This window comes from Panthera uncia, chromosome D1 (genome assembly GCF_023721935.1).
Source record: "Panthera uncia isolate 11264 chromosome D1, Puncia_PCG_1.0, whole genome shotgun sequence".
Taxonomy (NCBI): Eukaryota; Metazoa; Chordata; class Mammalia; order Carnivora; family Felidae; genus Panthera; species Panthera uncia.
In genome coordinates, this window is record NC_064808.1 from 60,183,897 (window position 1) to 60,205,549 (window position 21,653).

Consider the following 21,653-nt stretch of genomic DNA (forward strand, 5'->3'; position numbering starts at 1 on the left):
AGTCCTGGGGAAAGGAAACCAGGAAAGTTGGAAAGAAAAGAGGACTGGGAGGTAAAAAAAAAAAAATCTGATTTCAAGTTTTGGCTTAGCCATTTTGTCAGAGTATCACTTTGGGCAAATCCTTTGATCTGTCTGAGACTCAGTTTTTTCATCCATCAAATGACAATAACAACCTCTGGCCTATTTTCTTCCGGGGTTACGGTAAAGATGACAAGAGAACAGGCATGTGGAAATCTTTCTCCGCTGCAGAGGATAAAAAATTCTTATTACTAGAGAAGATGTCCTCGGGGCAGACACGGTCTCTTCATGATCTACCATAGAGACTAAGGATACTAATGGTCCTTTACATGAGCATTACAATAATGTTATTGCTTTTGATGAATTTATAATTTGTAGGTTGTAAATTCAAACATTCTCCCCTCTGAATGCCATCCTGAAGGTTAATGAATGAAATACATGATTTTCAAATCCCAACGGTTGGTGTTAATTGGAAGCAAACACACACCTTCAGGTTTGATCTCTCATAACAAGACAGTCAGATAACTTAACCTCAAAGCAATTCATTACTGCACCACTCACAGCTCTTGGAACACAGAAGATTTCAAAGGCTTTGGATGTGTGTGTATGCTCCCCCACTGCCTCCTCCTCTTTGCAAAAATAGTAAACTGAAAGGAAGAGAAGGAACCAGGGAAACTTAGGAGAATTTGGAGGATTTTTAAATAACCTGAACATAATAAATCCATAGGATTTAACTAGAAACAACCCAAGACCCTAACGGTTGCTGGTACTTGCTACTTATCCATGACATAATATTTTGCAACCTTCAGAAAGAATGACCTGGAACACTACCTGAAGGTACAGGACACTACATGCAGGGTGAAGAGATAAAGGTGAGATGGAAAGAATAAGCTGCATGATTCCAAAGTAATAAAGTATCTGTTTCGCGCACACATGTACACACACACCCAGCTGGAAGGAACTATATAATTTGGCTTCCTGACAGAGAGAGACCTTCAAATTCAAAGTCATACATCGTTTCTTCTTTTCACTGAAGTATTGGATTCATTTCCTTTTTCCTCAGAGTTATAGGATAAGGAAATAAGTTTCCATTTTTATAACGGTCTCCATTTATTCTGTGCCTTCCTGTGTGTGGAGCACTTTGTATGTACTCACCCCTCCCTTAGTTCTTACAACAACCCCATAAGGAAAGTACTATTATCACTCCCATGTTACGGATGGGGTGATTGAGAATCACAGAGAGTAATGTTATTGTTTTCCCAGCTGGTAGATGATGAGCCTGGAGTCAAAATGTGGTGAATTCCAGAACTAGTTCTTCAGCTGATTAAGATTATGTCCTCTCAGCTAAGATGCCAATTTTAATATATTTATATAAAATTAATTTAATTAAGCCACATGGGAGTATGGGAAGAATAAGAGTTCTTTTCTTTGTTTTCTTGTATTAGATGAAACTGACATAAATGCTACTGGGCCAAGAGCACTTGACTTCCTGAATGGTTTCTCACTCTTGCCTCTTTGTCACTTCCTTGGTGCCACCTCTATTTTGATACTCCCCCTCTCCTACCAGATAATTCCAGCAGCATCCTTGCTAGTGGGCTCTCTGCTTTGGGCCTCATCTTCCTTCACTCTCTCCTTCACAGCGACCTTTCAAATACACAAATCTGATGGCTTCAGGCTCTGTGTGAGATGGCCAAAGATTGTGCTTCAGGAAAGTGCCAGCAGACCAGGCACACAGTGCAGGACCTCCATACCCTGCCCTGGCCCCTGCTCCAGCCCTGCCTCTTGTTTCTTTCTGTTACACCAGGGGTTTGCAAATGCAAGTCACAACTTCTATAGAATCATATATTTAGTGGATCATGATGGGTGTAGAAAAACCACACACATAATAGAAAACATTAGAGTGCATCAGAAGTAGTAGGGTAAGCATAGTTTCATTAAAAATTTATCTTAATTTTATATACTTTTACATACAAATCCTGAGTTTTGCTGTAACTTCCGTTTCTTACATAGGTTGTTTTCAAAAAGCTAATGAGGCTTCATTACATCACACTTCCTATAATTCTCCAAACATTCTAAATTGTGTCTCCCTCTGGGTCTGTCCTTTGTTCTCTCCACCTCTGACTTATCCATTATTCACAAGGGATATAGTGTCTAGGGACCATAATACTCTTAGAAGCCAACAAAAATGCTTTAATTAAAAGAAAAAAATAAATTAGAAGAAGAAATGAACATAATTCAGCCTGGATTATATTTATCTTCATCCCAATGCAGTCATAAAATGTAATAGCTTGTGTGTATGTGTATGTGTGTGTATACGTACACACACGTACTTACATATGTGTGTATATGTGTGTGTGTGTGCGTGTGTGTATAATTTTAACATAGGAAACACCAATGAAAGTAAAAGTGCTAAAGTGCCTGGGGAACCATGAAAATTATAATCCTACCCTGGCTCTCCCCTCTCCCTGGAAGACCCATAGTCCACATGGAGAAGTCTTGCTGGTTCTTAAAAATCTTACCCAAGCATCACCCTTCCCTGACAGCCCTTTTCCAGCATTTTAATTAATGTATATATTTATTCATTTATGTATCTACTTATCTCTTGCAATGACAGTTTCAAACAGAGAGTAAAATAATCCTAGCCAAGAACGAAGAACATTTATTATGTGCCAAATACAGTGGTAATGTTTTACTGCACTCATTCTGTTTTAGCCTCACACTATGGGGTAGACACTATTATTATCATCCTCATTTTACATTTGAGAATATGGAGACTAAGAGAGATTGAAGTATCCCTGTTTATAACTGGCAGCGTGAGGGCTTAAACCCAGGCCGGGTGTTTCTGGAGCCTGGGGAGGCTCTGTTGGGGTAGAGAAAAAGAACCCCCTTCAACTGGCTTAATGATTCCAGCTGGAGAAATGCCAATTGGTGTAACATGTTTGGAATTTTTTTCTGTCTTATCTATGCCCCTGGGTAAGGGAATGACCACGCAATACCAGCTCAGCCACTCTCCTCCTCCTCTTCTTCCCTTTCAATCCACCTGTCCACAAAGAGCATGTGGACATGCTCTCTGGTTCTCCTGTGTTCTCTGGTCTGTCCCCTACCACTCGAGAAGCTTGGAAGCCTTCACCAACTCTTCTGTATGTCTGTTCTGGGATTCATGAGGCTAACACACCAAATCATGTCTTCATCCTCTTGCTCAGTTATAAGGCTACCACTTCAGCTGGTCTCTCATTTGTTTCCACATCCAGACACATTTTAATGGCGATAGTTATTTGGGACCCTTAAAATATCAACATGTTTCCAATCATAAGGCACAGAGACAACTCAGAGGAGGGTGTGATGAGCTGTCTTGAAATTGTTAGAGAAGGCTTTTTGAAAAGGAGAATCCTGAGCTGAGTTTTTTGACATCAATCTCTTTGCAGCAAAGATTAAGTACTTGTTTGAGAGGGAGAGACTGAGAGTTCAGCAGCAGTTTGAAGGCATACGGATCTCCAGGAGTACACTGACTAACTGAATAAACACCATTCTTGATGGTAGTGAATCTACTCATTTAAAGTGGTTATCTGCTAGCTCTTAATCAGTGGGCTAACCTTTTACATGCCTTGTTTAATTTTATCTTCACAGTAAATCCCTGAGGTAGTAAAAGTCCTTACCTCCTTTTTTCAGATAAATAAACAAAGATTCAGAGATGTCAAGTAGAATTCCCACATCATCAGAGCTACTTGGTGGCAAATAATTTTCGTAGTGAATGAGGAGTCAACCACGTTTGTCTGCCTCCAGTGTAAATATTCTTACACTGTTCATATGGTCCTTTCCCTGTATCACTGTGTCTTGTACTTAGCTCCTATATAGCTCTTATCTCCAGATGTTTTGATTATCTGGATTTTTCCTGTCTGGCTCCCCATTAGCATGCAAGCTCTATGAGGGCAGGAACTGTGCCCCACTCCTCTTTTTTAATCTTTGGTTCCTAGCATATTCCATGTATTCCATCAATTTTTTATGGAGTTATACCATTTGCTAGGCCCAACATGCAGTGTGGGACATGTTCTGATGAGCAACTCAGACATCCTCCCTACCCTCTGGTGCTGATTTATCAGAGGAAACAGAAACTCGCAAGTTGGAAGGAAAAAGTAATCACAAAGTAATATATAAGTGCTGTGAGGGGGCGCCTGGGTGGCTCCGTCAGTTGAGCTTCTGACTTTGGCTCAGGTCATGATCTCACAGTCCGTGAGTTTGGGCCCCGCATAGGGCTCTGTGCTGACAGCTCAGAGCCTGGAGCCTGCTTCGAATTCTTGGTCTCCCTCTCTCTCTGCCCCTCCCCCACTCATATTCATTCTCTCTCTCTCTCTCTCTCTCTTTGTCAAAAATAAATAAACATTAAAAAAATTTTATAAGTGCTGTGAGGTAAGGAACACATAATGGGATAGGGTGGTAGAGAGAGCACGAACAAGGAAAGCTTCACTGTGGATTCTAAGATGAGACTTGAAGAATGACACAGTCCAGTTCAGGGGACATCTATGTGAAGAGGAGGGAAGAGAATGAATGAAGCACCAGATACCACGAGGATTCGGGTATGCTCAGGGTTAGGACTGAACAGGGCAGGTAACAGATGAGATTTACATAGCACCTTGTGGAAGACTTTGGATTTCAGTTCCAGGGCAGCAGGCAAGCACTAAAAATTGATAAAGAAAGCAGTGAGCATGGGGATGAAGAAATGAGGATGGTACCAAAAGTCTTTTGAAAGTGAAATTGACAAAGCTTGCTTGTGGTTGACTGGAAGGTAAGAGATGAGCCAAAATTGACCTGAGGGAAGACTTCTAATCTTAAGTGGCTGGGTGGGTGGCGGTACCATTTTACAAGGATGGAGAAGACTAGGGAGACAGAGTTTGAGGAGAGAGTGCTGGGGAAGATAGTAGAACTAACTTATATTTGAGATAACTACTGGAAGCCCCAGTGGAGACGTACAAAATTGACAGATCGCCACATCTTGTTTCTATGATTACATTCTTATCATTTGCCGGCGGCCATCTTATACACCTGGATGCAGAATGAAATAAGTGGGATATTCAAAGTAACCAGCATGCATTCCTCGAACGGTATTTAAAAATCAGTCAAATATGAGGCGTAAAAATGTTTTACTGTGGCTATAATCTTTTTGCACAAGGTTGTTCCAGGCTTTCATCACCAGTTTGAAAAACTGAATTTCACCGATTCTCAAATTCATACTCCTATACAGTGGTAATTAGCAATTAAACAGGCAAAGAAAGCATATCTACCTTCTGCCTAATATATATATATGTTACATATATGTATTTTATAGATAGAAGTGTATTGTCTTCGGATATATCTATTACCTGAATTAAGAATGGAATAGTAGCTTTGGCTTCCAAAGCTAACAGCTTTGACATACCTGTCTGTCATTATTACATCTCAAGATCCATAAAGAAATTTCTGGTTTGCTTTTTTTTTTTTTTTTTCCTTCTTGGTAAAGTAGATTTCCAGTACTTAGGGGTATATCACTTCCTTATTCTCCCATGAGCTGGGATATACCCATATCAAATATCGGCCTGAGGCCATTTAAGAAAGATTTTTTTTTTTTTTACCGAAAAAATGAAATCATTACTTAAAATAAGAGTAAATGTCTCATCCTCCTCCCAACTTGCCTCACATTTATTTCAATTATAGATCTAGAAATCTGGTTGGGAAAAGAGCTGAGAGTGAAAGATTAAGACATAAGGTTTGCATCTTTAGGACATTGCCCTTTACTTCCTAACGTATACTCAATTTGGGCAGCAGTAACCAAGCAGCTTGCAAAAGGGCAAGGCCACCTTCTAGCTTCTAGCAGGGAACAAGACATATGCAAATGAACATTTACTCTCTTGCTAAGCAAACATGGTCAGTTATTACAATGGGCCAATGGGGGAACAGTAAAAAAAAATAACAATATGGAAAATAAACAGAATTTAAATGAGAAAAATATTAATCACAGAACTGAATCCTTGTTCTGGAAATATCATTTGAGATCATGGAGGGGGGACAAATGCCATGATATATTTCCAAATAAGTTATGACGGCTCCCATTAGAGGTCTGTGAAGGGCACTAAAGACGCTCTGTTGAAAAACTTTTATAAGGAAAATACCTTGCAATTGCTATTGGTGTGACACTGGCACATCTGGCCCAATAGGAAGATGTGCAAGATATATAACATAACTCAGAGAAAAGCAAACATCATTGGGCCTGATTTTTTCCAAGAAATCTCTATATTACTCGTATAAAATATTGGCAGGAATGAGATAACAATTATGGGAAATAGCTTAGAAATGCTTTAAAGAAAGGAAATGTAAAGACTTGAGACTTCCCTCTAGCCTCCACTGGAATCTTGTAGATAAGGCTTCTGTGTTCCTTCCCCAAGTGCTCTGACAGGACAGTCCAATAGGATCCCTTTTCCCAGGGCTCTGATCCTTGTGAGGACTGAAGACTTCTTGTGGCCTTTGTGAAGAAGTCATCATTACCTGAGTGAGCTACTCAAACACAGTAATCTAACTCTGATACCCCCTTACCTAAACTCCTTTAATGGCTTCCCAGGGTCCCAAGACTGTTCATACTTCCTAGTGAAGTTTACGGAGCCCATCTAAAGCCCTATCTTCTCCCTCTGCTTGTACCTTACAATCCAACTTGACTTGTGCCCCGTAGATACTCTGCTGTCTGTCATACCTAGATGTTCCCTCAGCCTATAATATGATTTCCTGTCAACGCCCCATACCTGGAAAGGTATTCTTCACCTGGCTAACTCCTCCTTATTCTTCCATCTGGACTCAATCCAGGCATTGCCTCTTCCAGAAAACCTTTACCACTCCCATGACTGTGGCATATGCCCATAGTACCCTACACTTAGCCCAATTGTTGCACTTCGATTGTGTTATTTAAATGATTTGTTTCCATGTCTGCCTTCATTACTAGACTGAGAGCTCCTTGAATAAAGGAAAGGTGTCTTATTCATCTTTTAGTACCATCAACCACCATACACCAAGTACAGAGGAAGTCAATATAAGGTTTTTTTGTTTTTCGACTGAACAAAATAATTCAATACTAATTTCAGTCTACTTTGTCCCAAATCTCCTTGCTCATCACTTGCAGAGACATCCCCAACACCTGAAAATAAGATTGTGTCATTTCAGGGGCAAAATCAATAGGCTTCTCTTAAGAAATAGGAAATTGGGAATAAGAAAGGAGGATTGCTTTGATTAAGTAGAGGGAACCCTAGAGAGTAAGGAATGCCAGCCAAGGTCTGCCACAAAGTGACAAAACATGTTAATTTCATGGGGGGGGGGGCGGGCTCCCAGAGTTTCTGGAGAGGGAGTGGGCACAGTCAGCTGGGAAAACACAAACATCTTGTAATCCTCCTAAAGTTTCTGTTTCGATTTTTGCAGAATTGTCATTGACCACCCACACAGGAGAGATAATATAAAATCTTTTGAGTGGAAGTTCCTGGAAAGCCTAATTCGAAGGCAGTAAATAGGAAAGGGACAGGCTTTGTTTGTGCATGTACGTGTGTGCACTCCTTTAAAATTGCATTCTCCATTCCGGCTACTAATGAACATAATAAGTAATGCTAGTTTATGGGTAAGCTCATTAAAGATTTCTTCAGGCAAATTCACCAAAAATGCAGACAGTCTGTGCTTTTACATCAAACGCATTCCTGAGGACTTCAACTATAAAGCTGACCTGGCAAAGTTATTCTTTCTGTGTATGAGCCACTGCCTTTGTCTTATTTGTTAAAGGAGGGTGGGGAAGTAAAATCTCCTGGGAGAGACAGAGCAGAGCCCCTTAAGTGTCATGAGGCAGTGTCCTCGCTTGCAGTGCCTTTCATTTCAGTTGGCTTCATGAAACATTTATTGTGCACCTACCATGTGCCAAGGAGAAATCCGGAGTTACAAAGCTGAGCACGACATTCCCTCAAAGACATTCATCATTCAGAAAGGGCCAGTGTCCTGTGTAAATTTCTACTATGTTAAAAAGTATCCTTTAAATCCTATTTTCTCCATGAAAGAAGTCTCTGTTCTGTGTCTTTTAGCTCCCTGTGCATCTGCTACTTATCTGCCATATCCTGCCACAAAATATTAGTAATGTTTGTTACAGCCTTTTTCATACTATATTCCCATCTTGTTGGTTTTTGTGTGTTCTTCCGGACTAGGCTTGGGGATTCTTGGGGGAAAAGGAGCAGTTAGGTTAGAAGTGGTTAAGGATGTGAACTCTGCCTCGGGACTACATGGGTTCAAATCTAAAGTCTGCATTTATCAGTTAAGTGACTTTAGGAAAAAGGCACTTGGAATCTCTGTGCCTCAGTTTCCTCACTTTTAAAATGGGATAATCGTATTACCTGCCTCGAGTGGCTGGGATGAGGATAAATGAGTTGATTTATGAATGCTTAGAACAGTCCTTAGCAGGGAGTGAGCACTCAGTCATATTAACCATCAAAATTTGTCTGCACGCACGCAACCAAAATGCTCAAGCCCTGTGTTGTAACTGCCAGCCTAAACTGCCAGTACTTGCTTTTAGCTTAAGATCTGACCTACGGTTGAGCTTTCACATCACCAGGGGTGATTCCATTCGCTCGGTTGTCTAAGAGAGAAACCTGGAAGTACCCTTGAAAAGACCCTCTCCTGTACCTCTTACATCCAATGCAGCATCCAACTCCCCCATATAACATTGTGATATGGCTTCAGTGATGGTCCTTCATCCCCACCACCCTCCAGTAGCTTAGGTCATCACTGTTCCTACTGACTGCTCATCCATTTCCAAATAGCTCTCCCTCCTTCTACTCTGACACTGTCCAGTTTATTTTTAATGTGGAGACTGAAGAAGCTTCAAAAAATATCAAACAGGTCAAATAATTCCAATGTAAAATTTTTATTGGGTTCTTCTTAGTGTGAAAACCAAATCCTTAATGTTGTTAAAGAAACAGAGTGTGATCTTGTCCCTCCCTAGTGACTCGGCCTCTTGGCTCACCGCTGAGCCTGTCTCCAGTTCCTTGAAAGTACCAGTCTCTCCCTGGGCTCAGGACCTTCCAACTACTCTTCCCCCACCCTTCACATCTCCAAGGGCTCAGCTGACAAGTCACTTCCCAGAGCTGCTTTCCTCAGCCTTCCCTCCCTGACTCTAAATGCCACCCCCTGCCATTGTTCAATTCTTCAGGGCATGGCAGATAGCACAATTTGTACAAAAGGATTTTTTTTGAATGATTATTTGTTCACTCTTCACGTCTCCACCAGTCTGTGAATTCCACAAGAACAGGCACTCTGTTTTATTTACCACTTTATCCTCAATGCTTAGCAAAGTTCCTGGTGCTCAGGAAATAATTAGCAAACAAACGAATGCCCAATAACTATTTATTTAATAAATATATGAAACACAGCAATGAATGAACTAGAAAAATCTGATGAACCAGCGCTGTAATAAACACCAGGGCTCTGATGTGCTTTACTTATTTTTTCTTTCCTTTTTTTTTTTTTTTTTTTTTGGTCCAATATGATTTTACTAATGAAGGAGCTATATTACAAACCATCTAATACAGAGGGAGGGCTATTTTCATTCTAAGGAAATTAAATGTATCTTTGATCTCACTGCCTATGAAAAAACAAGCTCAAATCCTTTCTTGTAAAGGCGCTCTTGGCAGTGAGCATTGTACATCATGTCCGGTCTTGTTGTGATATGTGTGCATGAATATATGTCGAATCATTTCCAAGCCCTCCAGAAACCATATTTCAAGAAGTTTGTATGAAAGCACTCGTATAATACTAATTCAGCCAATAATTATACATGGCAGTGACCTGGGGTGAGGAGGATGAGAAATGAATTAGATTTGTAGAGATGAGAATGTTGAGACCCTGCACAAGACTGGGTGAAAAATGGAAGTTACGCATACATATGGAACTGAAACTGATCAGAGACTCAGAGAAGGTTAGAAATGACAGTAATTTTCATGATCATCTAGCAGAAAATAAGAAAGTACAGAGGGTTTAAGAGAATCAAACAGATCTGTGTTCAGATCACAACTGTGCCACTTGCAGCTTTGAGGTCTTGGCAAAATTATGTCATCTTCCTTATTTGCAATTTGTTACATTAAAGGCAGAGACAACAATACCTTAAATTCCTTAATGAAATATATTTAAGGAATATATTTCCTTAAATGAAATATATTTAAGGAATCTTGTGTGAGGTGGTAACATTAGATAGTCCAACACATGGAGCACAAGGAATGTTTTGAGTCCTTAAAGAGGGACTCGACAAGGTTTATAGTTATCCTTTATTATCTAAACATATTATTTTACAGATAGAAAGTACAGGACTCAAAGAAGAAACAATTCGCCAAAGGCCACGTGGCAAAGTAGAGATAAAGCCAGGAATGTTATATATGACTAAAAATTCCCTATTTGGTACTTCTACCTGCCCCCTAACCCTTTTCCTCCTTATCTATCCCTTTGCACATGCACATCATAGAAAATACAACAACAGGTGGAGGACAATGGAAAAGCCACACAAAGACTTTTCTGATTCCAGCAATATGTATAGCAGAACATATAATTTGAGTTAACGTCCCATTACTTGCACGCCCTGTTATGGCACCTATACAACTGAAATAAATACAATAAAAATTCTTTCCATGCTTGAGTTCAAAATAAAAAAAAAAGTAATTCTTCAGTTTCAAGACATGAAGTAGGAATGAACACATAGTCTGAGAGAGCTAAAGATGTTGCTGCCTGGGGCCAGGCAGTAGGAATGGACATCAGTTTCTGTAATATTTTCTCATAACTTGGAGACATGAAATGGTATCTTGGTCCTGCACAAGACAGAGAGTTTTAACTAACTTTTGTATAAATCCTGGATTGTTAAAGGATGAAAGAGAAAAACAACAGTCTTCTCCTAGCAAGAGGAGATGGCCAAGATACTGCACACAAGTTCATGTTGTAACTTGTATCTTAGTATTGGCTTGGATGGAAAAAAGCAAACATTTTAATCTTGGGTCTGTGCTTCATGTGGATTTAAGGCTCAGATTTAAAATAAAAGGCCAACTTTACGTCAGGAAACACCAAACTGAGAAATTCATATTAGATCGGTTCCAGTTTAGTGATGCTCCTTAAGCATTTGGTAGAAACAAATGCAAAAGCACTTGTAGGGCAAGAATTTCAATAACTGAGAACCCTGATAATAGAAAAATCTGATAAGGATGATAATTTAAATATATGTAAATAATTACAAATATTAAAAAATAAATTGAAACTATAAGTCAATAACAAATAGGCAGGTTTAATAAAAATTAAGTAGAACTTCTAGATGAGAAAGAATGAAATATGGCCTTTTGTAGCAACATGGATGGAACTGGAGAGTGTTATGCTAAGTGAAATAAGTCATACAGAGAAAGACAGATACCATATATTTTCACTCTTATGTGGACCCTTAGAAACTTAACAAAAGACCATGGGGGAGGGAAAGGAAAAAAAAAGTTAGAGAGGGAGGGAGCCAAACTATAAGAGACTCTTAAAAACTGAGAACAATCTGAGGGTTGATGGGGGGTGGGAGGGAGGGGAGGGTGGGTGATGGGTATTGAGGAGGGCACCTGTTGGGATGAGCACTGGGTGTTGTATGGAAACCAATTTGACAATAAATTTCATATTAAAAAAAATAATTTCTAGACATGAAAAAGAATTTGAAATGAAAGACTAGTGAAGTAACGTGATAAACAAAAATTAGACACAGATAAAGAGAGAATTAGTGAAATGAAATATGTTAAGGAAACTATCCAGAATGCAGCACTGAGAGAAAAAAATAGAAAATATAATAGAGCTTAAGTGACAAGGAAAATAGAATAAGAAGATCCAAAATTGGATTGGAAAAGCAAATAGGAGGAATGTGAAGTGTAGATGATGTAATATTTGAAGAAATCACTACCAAGAACTTGCAAAAATTAATGAAAAACATAATCCTACAGACTTAAAATCACAATGGAGTCAATGAAGAATAAATAAAGTGAGCCTAGTGGCACCTGGGTGGCTTAGTCAGTTAAGTGTCCGACTTTGGCTCAGGTCATGATCTCATGGTTTGTGGGTTCAAGCCCCACATTCGGCTCTGTGCTGGCAGCTCAGAGCCTGAAGCCTGCTTCAGATTCTGTGTCTCTCTCTCTACCCCTAACCTACTCACACTCTGTGTCTCCCTCTCTCTCTCTCAAAAATAAATAAACATAAAAAAAAAAGTTTTTTAAAAATGAAGTGAGCCTAGACCAAGGGCCATTGTAGTAAATTACAGAATACCGAAACAGAGAGAAGATAATTAAAATAGCATGGAGAAAAGACACATTACCTAGAAATGAAATTATCCCTCTTATGGTATCGGATTTCTCATTAGCAGCAAAGAGGTCAGGGAATTACATCTGCAAAGCCTTCTGAAAACTATAAAACTATCTTCCTAGAATTCTATATTCAGCTAAAGTATCATTCCAGAGTGAACATAAAGATTTTTAGATACCTAATAACTGAAGGAATTTAACAGGAGATTTAGCTAGAAATACAACAGGATCTATTTCAGGAAGGGAAAAATAGAACCTACAACGAAGAAAAGTATGTATGAAGAAATAGTGAGTAAAGAATCTGGCTAACACATGGAGAAATGTAAAATAAACATTGATTACATAAACTGTGATAGTAATATTTAATTCAAGGAGAGTGAAAACAAGGTGAAATTAAAACATTAGATACCAATAATAGGTGACATAGAAAAGATGACTTGGGTAAAGTGTTCTAGGGTCCCTGTGTTGCTAGAAAGGAGGGGGAAGATGCTAATTAACTCTAAGAATGTAGAGGTAGCCAACAAAATAGTGGAAAATAGAATGGATCACTTCCTAGAAAACTTAAGAATCAAAAAGGACAGAAGAAGGGAAATTTGATCAATTTAATTAAGATAAGCAAAAGGGGAAAAATAGAAAGACAAAGGCATGTTAAACATAAAATAACAAGATAGTAATAAGTGCAAATAAATCACTAATAGCCACAATAAATGTAAATAACCTAAATTTGCCTTTTAGCTAGAGACTCACATAAAACACAAGGACACAAAAAAACATCAGATAAAGGGATGGAAAAAGATACTTTTGGAAAAACGATAGGCTAATCAAATAATGTTGGTATAGATATAGTAACATTGAACAAAGTAGACTTCAGGGTAAAGTTTATAATTAGGAATTAAAAGTCATCTTATAATGTATGAAAAATAATTTTTCAAAGAGCTGTATCAATTTTAAGTTTGTAAACTTAGCAAAGTAACCTTAAAATACGAAAGGCAAAACTTACGAGAAGTGCAAAAGGAAATTGACAAGTCCATGGTTATATTTAATAGATTTTAACACAATTATCTTGGTAATTAATGGAAAAAAGATTTTTAAAAATTATTAAAACTATGGTAGCTGTAACATTAACAAGTTTTATCTAATAAACATACTAGAGAATGGTTTTGTTGAGCATGCATGCAATATTTCAAAAATTTGGTAATGGGGGAGCCTGGGTGGATCAATTAGATGGTTAAGTGTCTGCCTCTTGATTTCGGCTCAGGTCATGATCTTACAGTTCATGAGATTGAGCCCCTCATCCCGTTTGCACATACACACTCTCTCTCTCAAAAATAAATATATAAACTTGAAAAAAATTTAAAATTGATCATGTATTAGGAAGTAAGCAAATCTCGGTATATACCAATGAAATAATTAAAAAAAATTTTTTTTAACGTTTATTTATTATTGAGAGACAGAGAGACACAGCATGAGCAGGGGAGGGGTAGAGAGATGGGGAGACATAGAATCTGAAGTAGGCTCCAGGCTCTGAGCTGTCAGCACAGTGCCCAATGCGGGGCTCGAACTCACAAACTGTGAGATCATGACCTGAGCCAAAGTCGGTCGCTCCACCAACTGAGCCACCCAGGTGCCCCCCGATGAAACAGTATTATTGAAAATATTTTCTTACTACGAAAAAAAAAAAAAAAAAAAAAAAAAAAGAAAAGAAAAAGAAAAAAGAAAAAAAAGGAAGTCAAAAGCAAAGGACAATTGGAAAATTCTGTCTTAGGTTGACAGTTGAAAAACACAATCCTAATTAATGAGTCAAAAAATAGAGTGGAAATTAGAATACATTTACAAATGGATAATTAAAATAATATATTTTAAAACTTACGGCATATAGCTAATGCAGTTCTCAGAGGAAATTTATGAGAATTCCCTTTATACACTTTTATAAGAAATGAAAGCTGAAAATTAGCTGAGTATCCAACTTCAGTGATTAGGGGGATAAAAAAACAAAAGTAAGACAATAAACAGATACACAGAATAATGAAATATATCAACAAAAATAAAGAAAACAAGGAAATAGAGAGGATTAAAATACTCAATGTTTGCCACTTGGGAGAACTAACAAAATAAAGAAACATTTTGCAAGATTGATCAAGAAGAGAAGATACAGGGGTGCCTGGGTGGCTCAGTCAGTTAAGCATCTGACTTCATTCAGCTCAGGTCATGATCTCGCGGTTCTTGAGTTGCAGCCCTGTGTTGGGCTCTGTGCTGACAGCTCGGAGCCTGGAGCCTGTTTCAGAATCTGCGTCTCCCTCTTTCTCTGCCCCTCGCCGCCCCTCACGCTTTGTCTCTTTCTCTCTCTCTCTCTCAAAAATAGATAAACATTTAAAAAATTTTTAAAAAAAGAAGAGAAGATACAAAAAAATAGATTAGGAATAAAACAGATAATATTGTGGATGTATTAGAAATTTTAAAACATTATTTGAAAATGCTCTATGCTATAAATTGGAAAAAATAGACAAAACAATTTTCTAGATAGTAAACCTGACACAAAAAGTGATAGAAACCAGAATAGATCACTAATCACTAAATAAATGAAATAAGTAGTTTAAAATATGCAGGTTTCCTTGTTAGCCTTAGTTTGGTGGTAAGTTCTTTATATACAAAATTTTAGGTATGTCACCATTGTGACTGTTTTGCTTTCACACACCTACCATATCTTTTTTTTTTTTTTTTTTTTCTGTTATATAAACAGAACTCCTCCTGTGCCAGATTCTCTTCTAGGTACATGTGATGAAAAATGGATCAGACATGGTTCCTACCCTGGAGGGGCTCACGGTCTAGTAGAAGTTCAGATAAATGCACCAATGATGTAAGCAACTTAATGGTGCAGGGTTATTCTAGATACGGGGTAAAATGGATACATCTTAGGTAAGAATGGATACAGCCATTCTTGCTTTGCCAAAATGCAGCACAGTGTGGGAAATGAAGGAGTCACAGTCTATTTTTTATTTAAGATTTTAAAGTTTTTATTTGGAAATAATTTTCAACTTATAAAAACATTGCAGGAACAGTATAAGAACACCTGAAAGGATTATATTAAGTCCTAATCCATCAGTCTAGAAGCTTCGACCCAATTCTACATATATGTAGGGAAGAGAGAAGAGACCATCAGAGTTCCGTCCTCTGAATTCGTGGACCCAGAAGTCTTCTGCCAGGGTTGGAGAGGGGGAGGCACTGAAAACATTATAACCCCATGCTATCTCTTGTATGTATCCTTCTCTGGCTCTGGCTATCCAGTTCCTCCTGGTTTTGAGACTTTCTTAAGCCCAAGCTGTCTCTGAGAGTCTCTAAAAGTGTCCCATTGATTGACTGTCAAGGACCCTTAAATGCAGTGCCACATACAGTCAAATAAATAGGAAATGGCGTTTCTCCCAGGTCAGTTATGGAATTAATTTGATACACCAATTCTGCTCTCAGAAAAATGTAGTCAGGGAGGTTATTTTGAAAGACATGAGCCATCCAGTCTGCACTGGTGCCAAGAAATGGAACAGTCAGAGAAGCACTCTCTTCCTTTGTTCTCCCCATTATAGGGACCCCTTTGGGCCTCAAAATTAGGCAGCTCACCTGTCTTCCATTTCACTGCTACTTCCTTAGTGTATCCATTTTGGCTGTAGGTCTTAAACCTTGGACTGAACAACAGAAAACCTCTCTTTCTCACATGCCTTTTCTCATTGCAGGTTTCTAGGAGGTCTTAGATGAGAAGAAATGCTGTTGTGGCAATTGTTGACTGTAGCTATTTCTTTATGAGAAATAGTTTATGATTCAGAGTAGAGAATTTTATATAATGCCAGGGTAGAGAAAATATTTGAATTAAAGGAACATCTGGCTGGCTATAGGTCAAGAGAATGAGAGGACATTGAATGGAAGCTCATTAGTAGGTTTAAACCCCCAGCCTTTTTCCTACTCCTCATTTCCTTAATTACTTTATTCTTGATTCTCTTGATTAGAGATGTTGGGCCATCAGTACCCTATTATGTGACTAATCTTCCTAGGAGATTTTGAGTTTCTCTCCTCTTTCACATTTCATGTATTTAAGCCCCTTTTGCCAATGGTAAAAAGGACTGGGTACCAACTCAGCTCTAGAAAATAGCTCACAACTTCCTGTATTAACCTTTCTATAAGTGCTTCATCCCCTCCTTTAAAATAATCAATATCAATGCTTTCCCTGATCAGGAATTTGAAGTGGTTTTCAACCATGACTACACATGAGAGTCATCCAGGGAGCCTTCAGAAATCCCAACACACAGGCCATAAGCCAGGGCAATGAAATTGGAATTTCCAGGGGTGGAAACCGGGTATCAGAAGTTCTTAAAACGTCCTGGTAATACCATAATACCCACGTGCAGCCAAAATAGCTGTTTAACTCTGTGCTTCTTAAACAGGTTACCTAAGTGTCTTGTTAAAATGCAGTTTCTGATTCCGTTCAGCTGAGGTGGGCCTGAGCTTGTGTAACTACCGAGCTCAAAGGTGATGCTGATGCTGCTAGTCTATAGGTAGACATTAAGTAGCAAGGTGCTTGTGGAAGCTCAGTTAGCCCTTGCCTCCCCCCTCCCCCTACCAGTTCTCCTGAACAAAACACAGAGCGTTGCCCGTTTGAAGACTGGATCTTTTCAGTAGCTGGTAGTGCTGTAGGCAGGAGTTAGCAGTCACTCAGCTCCACCATCCTGGAGGTTCATGTGACCCGTGGGTCCCAGTAGGTCCCCTACACATCTAGAGTAGAACCGACAGGGAAATTGATTTCCTTCATTCCTCAGAGGCAGGATAGGAGCGTGCCGACCCTTGTTTATAATTCTCCCGGGATGCAGGGTCAGGTAACTGTAGGAGGAGAAGTTAAGAAAAGGGCACTTTTGAAATTTTAAAACAAGAAGACTAGCACCTTATCTGTTTACTGAGGAAGAAGCCCTGTTGCCAGTGGGTCAGACCTGAAGACTCAGTGATTTCTTTAAATCAACGTTTCACAGCAGCAGGCAACACTTTTTCCCCGGGGGAGCAACCAGAGACATGATGGGGGTAGCTCATGTTCGAGCAGAATGAGAAGAATTTGGCTGAACCGCAGGACTTCGGGTGAAATGGTTCAGCCTTGTCCCTGGAGAAGCCGTCTGGCATTCCAGCCTCCCTTGCAGTGAACATTCTAATGACTAATAATAAAAATAAAATACTTCTTCATGCTCTTTACAGAAGTAAGCCAATTCTTCACTTAAAACGAAATGCATAACAATTCACAAGAGACAGTTTTTATATCCTTGTTTAACCTGCTAGCGGACCTTGGGAAAAACAAATGAAGTCCATCTTTCCCCGCTTTCCTAAGTGCGTCCTGAAGTAGTCCGTCAGAGGACACAGCCATGCAGCGTGGCAGGATACGCGATAATGAGCCTCGGTACTGAAGCCAAATCAGATCTGGCTGTGACCTTGGTCTGGTCTTCGTTCCAGATGTGACCTTGGGTGACTTCCTTCAACCCCTTCGGTCCTTTGATTCCTCATCTTCAAAATGGGTTCTCACGAGTATTAAAGATTACCTATTCAAAATGCCAGGATCATCTCAAAGCCAAATTAGTGGTGGCTATTAGGGTTTTAAAATTTTGCTTTGCTTCTTGACACTCGGTGTTTGGCTGGTTTTAAATTGATGAATCCCAGATGTGAGAGGAGATTAAAGATATATTAGTGGCTGTGAGAGATTTGAAAGGTTCTGGGCTCTTGAAGACTCAGATTCTCCTGGGACATGGAGTCCAAGCAACAAAACTCTGGAGTATTTAACTTCTAGACAAGGGAAGTCACATGGCTGTTCTTAGTCAATGGCAACTCCTTCCAGGGTCCTCCTCCTCCTTCCTTCCGGGTGGGTTTCAGGGTGTGACCCCAGGCTGGGCCAGCTCCAAGGCTCCAGCTGAGGGTGGGTAGCAAAGGCAGAGCTCAAGTAATGAGTACAGATTGGAGTCTCCAAGGAAACCAGAGCAAGCAAACTCCTTCTCTGCAAACTCCCAGGGCAGGGAGGCTGGCTCCCTCCTCTGCAGGCCCAGCTTGCGGTGGTTAGCTGTTTTTCCAGCTACTCTGAGCTTTTTATAACGTACTTCTCAGCAGATGAGTCTCACAATGTAATTACATCCATGAATTTGCCATTTCCTTATTCTCAGGCTGAGTAGTTCATACCCAGGAACTTGTATGAAATGCAGTAGACCTGGGTTTATCCCTCTTCCAGGGAGGCTGTTTTTTGTTTGTTTGCTTTTTGTTTTGCCTGAAAGGCTCACAATGAAGATTCTAAGCGTTTTGGTTGTTCAATTTGAACTTTAAACAGTGGCTTCTTCTAAATCTGATGTATCATTCATTTACAGATTGAACTTAATTATATATTTAAACATGTTACTCTCTGAAAAGAAATTTAAAAACATCGGCCTTCACAAAATTTTGGCTTCGGAACAAATATCTATTTTTATAGGACCTGAATTTAGGCTTAGTCCACCCTTAAAGAAAATTGTGTTTTACTGAAAGAAGTAAAGGGTCAGACAAGAAGGATGAGAAAGATAAATTGGAAAAGGAGTCCTGTGTGTTTTGTGATGTTTAGACATACACTGGATGGCTGGAATTTTCCAGACAGAAAGATATAAGCTTTGATAGGGTACCTACTATGTGCCAGACAGGCACTTCCTCAATGAGAGGAAGTTACTTTTTATTTATTATGTGCCAGGAATTATTCTAGATCATTTTATAATTTTTTTTTCATTTATTTTCACAACAACTCACTGAAGGTAGTGTTGGTTACTCATCTAGAGAAACTCAGGAAGGAAATGAATGTAACAGACTTTTTAATATATTCCTTAAGATTTACATCTAGGGGCGCCCGGTTAGGCGTCCGACTTTGGCTCAGGTTATGATCTCACAGTTTGTGGGTTCGAGCCCTGCTTTGGGCTCTGTGCTGACAGCTTAGAGCCTGGAGCCTACTTTGGATTCTGTGTCTCCTTCTCTCTGCTCCTCCGCCACTCATGTTCTCTCTCTCTCTCTCTCTCTCTCTCTCTCTCTGTCTGTCTCTCTCTCTCTCAAAAATAAAGCTTAAAAAAATTAAGAAAAAACAAAAAACAGATTTACATCTAATAAGTGGGAGAGCCGGAAATCAAACCCAGATATTTCAATCTGTTTACACAAAATAATACTGTGGTAAAAGGTGGCTCTAAAATGTTAGTGGCTCACACAACAAAGGCATCTCTCACTCACTGTAATGCCCGCCGCAGGCTGGCTGTGGCTCAGCTTCACATCCCTATCATTCTGGGCCCCAGACTATAGAGGGACAGACTTTGCTTATCTTGGGGCAGAGAGAAGACAGGACAGAGCCATGCAACGCTCTACTGCCACATACACTTCTTAGACCAGAGCCAGTCACATGGCTAAGCCTGCATCACCATGAAGAATAGGGAGGAGGAGATGTTACTGAGGACAATAATACAGCTCACTACACCAAGTATACTTCTCAGTATACTTCTTACTCTGCCGCATTGTTTAGATGTTTTGTAAATTGTGGAGTGTGATACAAAGGGTGATATTTATATGATTGTTCAGTGTATGAAATCATAAAGGTTTTTATGAAATCTTTGAAGGTTTCGCCTTCAAAGACTATGCCAAAATTTAGATAAGAGGAAAATTTTGTTGTGGAGATGAAGAAGTCACTTAGCTTATCTGGACATTAATTTCAGAAAGAAAGCCTACTTATCTAAATATGTTCAAAGGTATTATGTGATATTCATCTTTCTTGTGAAAATCATGGTTAGTCACAATGACATAAGTTGCTCGGGCCAAAGAATCCCAGTAAGTCTGGTCCTACTTCCTTAATGATTTTAGCTAAGGCAAATGTGTCCACAATCACCTCCTTACTTCCCTTGTCATCTTTCTTTTTCTTCTTTTTTTAATGTTTATTTATTTTTGAGAAAAAGAGAGCAGAGGAGGGGCAGAGAAAGAGGGAGACACAGAATCCGAAGCAGGTTCGAGGCTCTGAGCTGTCAGTACAGAGCCTGATGCAGGGCTTGAACTGATGAGCCACCATGAGATCATGATCTGAGCTGAAGTTGGACATTTAACTGACTGAGCCACCCAGGAGCCCCTGCCCTGTCATCTTTGAAATCCAATACCAACACCCTGACATCGTCCTGGCTGCCCTCTGACATATAACCCAGGGGTTCATGAAACCAGGTGTATAATTCAGAATTTCTGATTATGCATTTAGTATTCCAACTTATATTAATATATGCATGTAGAGAATGACTTGCTTTGGGGAGAAAAGGGACCACTGAGGAATTTCCTGTGATCAAAAACATAAATTCAGTAAATATAAAATCATAGTGAGCTAATTCAAGGGGATCAAAGCACTTCCAGCCAGAAACAACATCCTAGTGAGGGCAAGATATGGACTTCATTTATAGCTACATCATCACAACAGTACCGCTCTATGTGGCCCTCCTTCCATAACACACACACAGGTGCAAACACACCTCAGTGAATGTGTTGAGCATCACCTTACTTCCAGTGAAAGGCACAGCTACTCACAGCTGTCTTAAAATGAAGACGGCTCCAGAACAAATATTTACTGGGCTTTAAAATGGAGCATTTTTTGAAAGGCTTTGCATGTATGCTGAACACTGGTTATTTAATGCTTTCATGCCTCAGTTTCTCCACATGTATTAAAAATAATAACAATACTAAATTGCTTATCTTTCCTGAGCTGCAATTTTCCCATCTTTAAAACAAGAATAATATTTAATTCAATGGCCATTAAAAGGTGTAAAGGTATAATATGAAAAATGCCTAATGCAGTTCCTAGTACAGAGAAAGCACCTATAATGGCCAATCTCATGTGACAGTGTGGCAGAGCCCAAATCCTCAGAAATTCCCTTGCATAACTGGGGACTAATCAAGGTGTTGCTGTGAAGGTATTCTGTGGATGTGATTAACGTCTATGATCAGTTGATTTTAAGTAAGTTTGACTATCCTAGGTAATCTGGACAAGACCATTTCAATCAGTTGAAAGGCCTTAGGAGCAAAGCCGAAACTTCTCTGCAGCAGAAGAAATTCTGCCTATGGAACAAGCTTTAGCTTCTCTATCAGAGTTTTCAACCCACCTTTCTTAATGGCTTACCTTATGGATTTTGGACCTGCCTAGCCAGCCCTCACTATTGGGCAAGCAAATTCCTTACATCAAACCTCTTTCCCTTTTGATAGATAAATTGAGGTACAGATTAATGAACAAAGGAATAAAAAGGC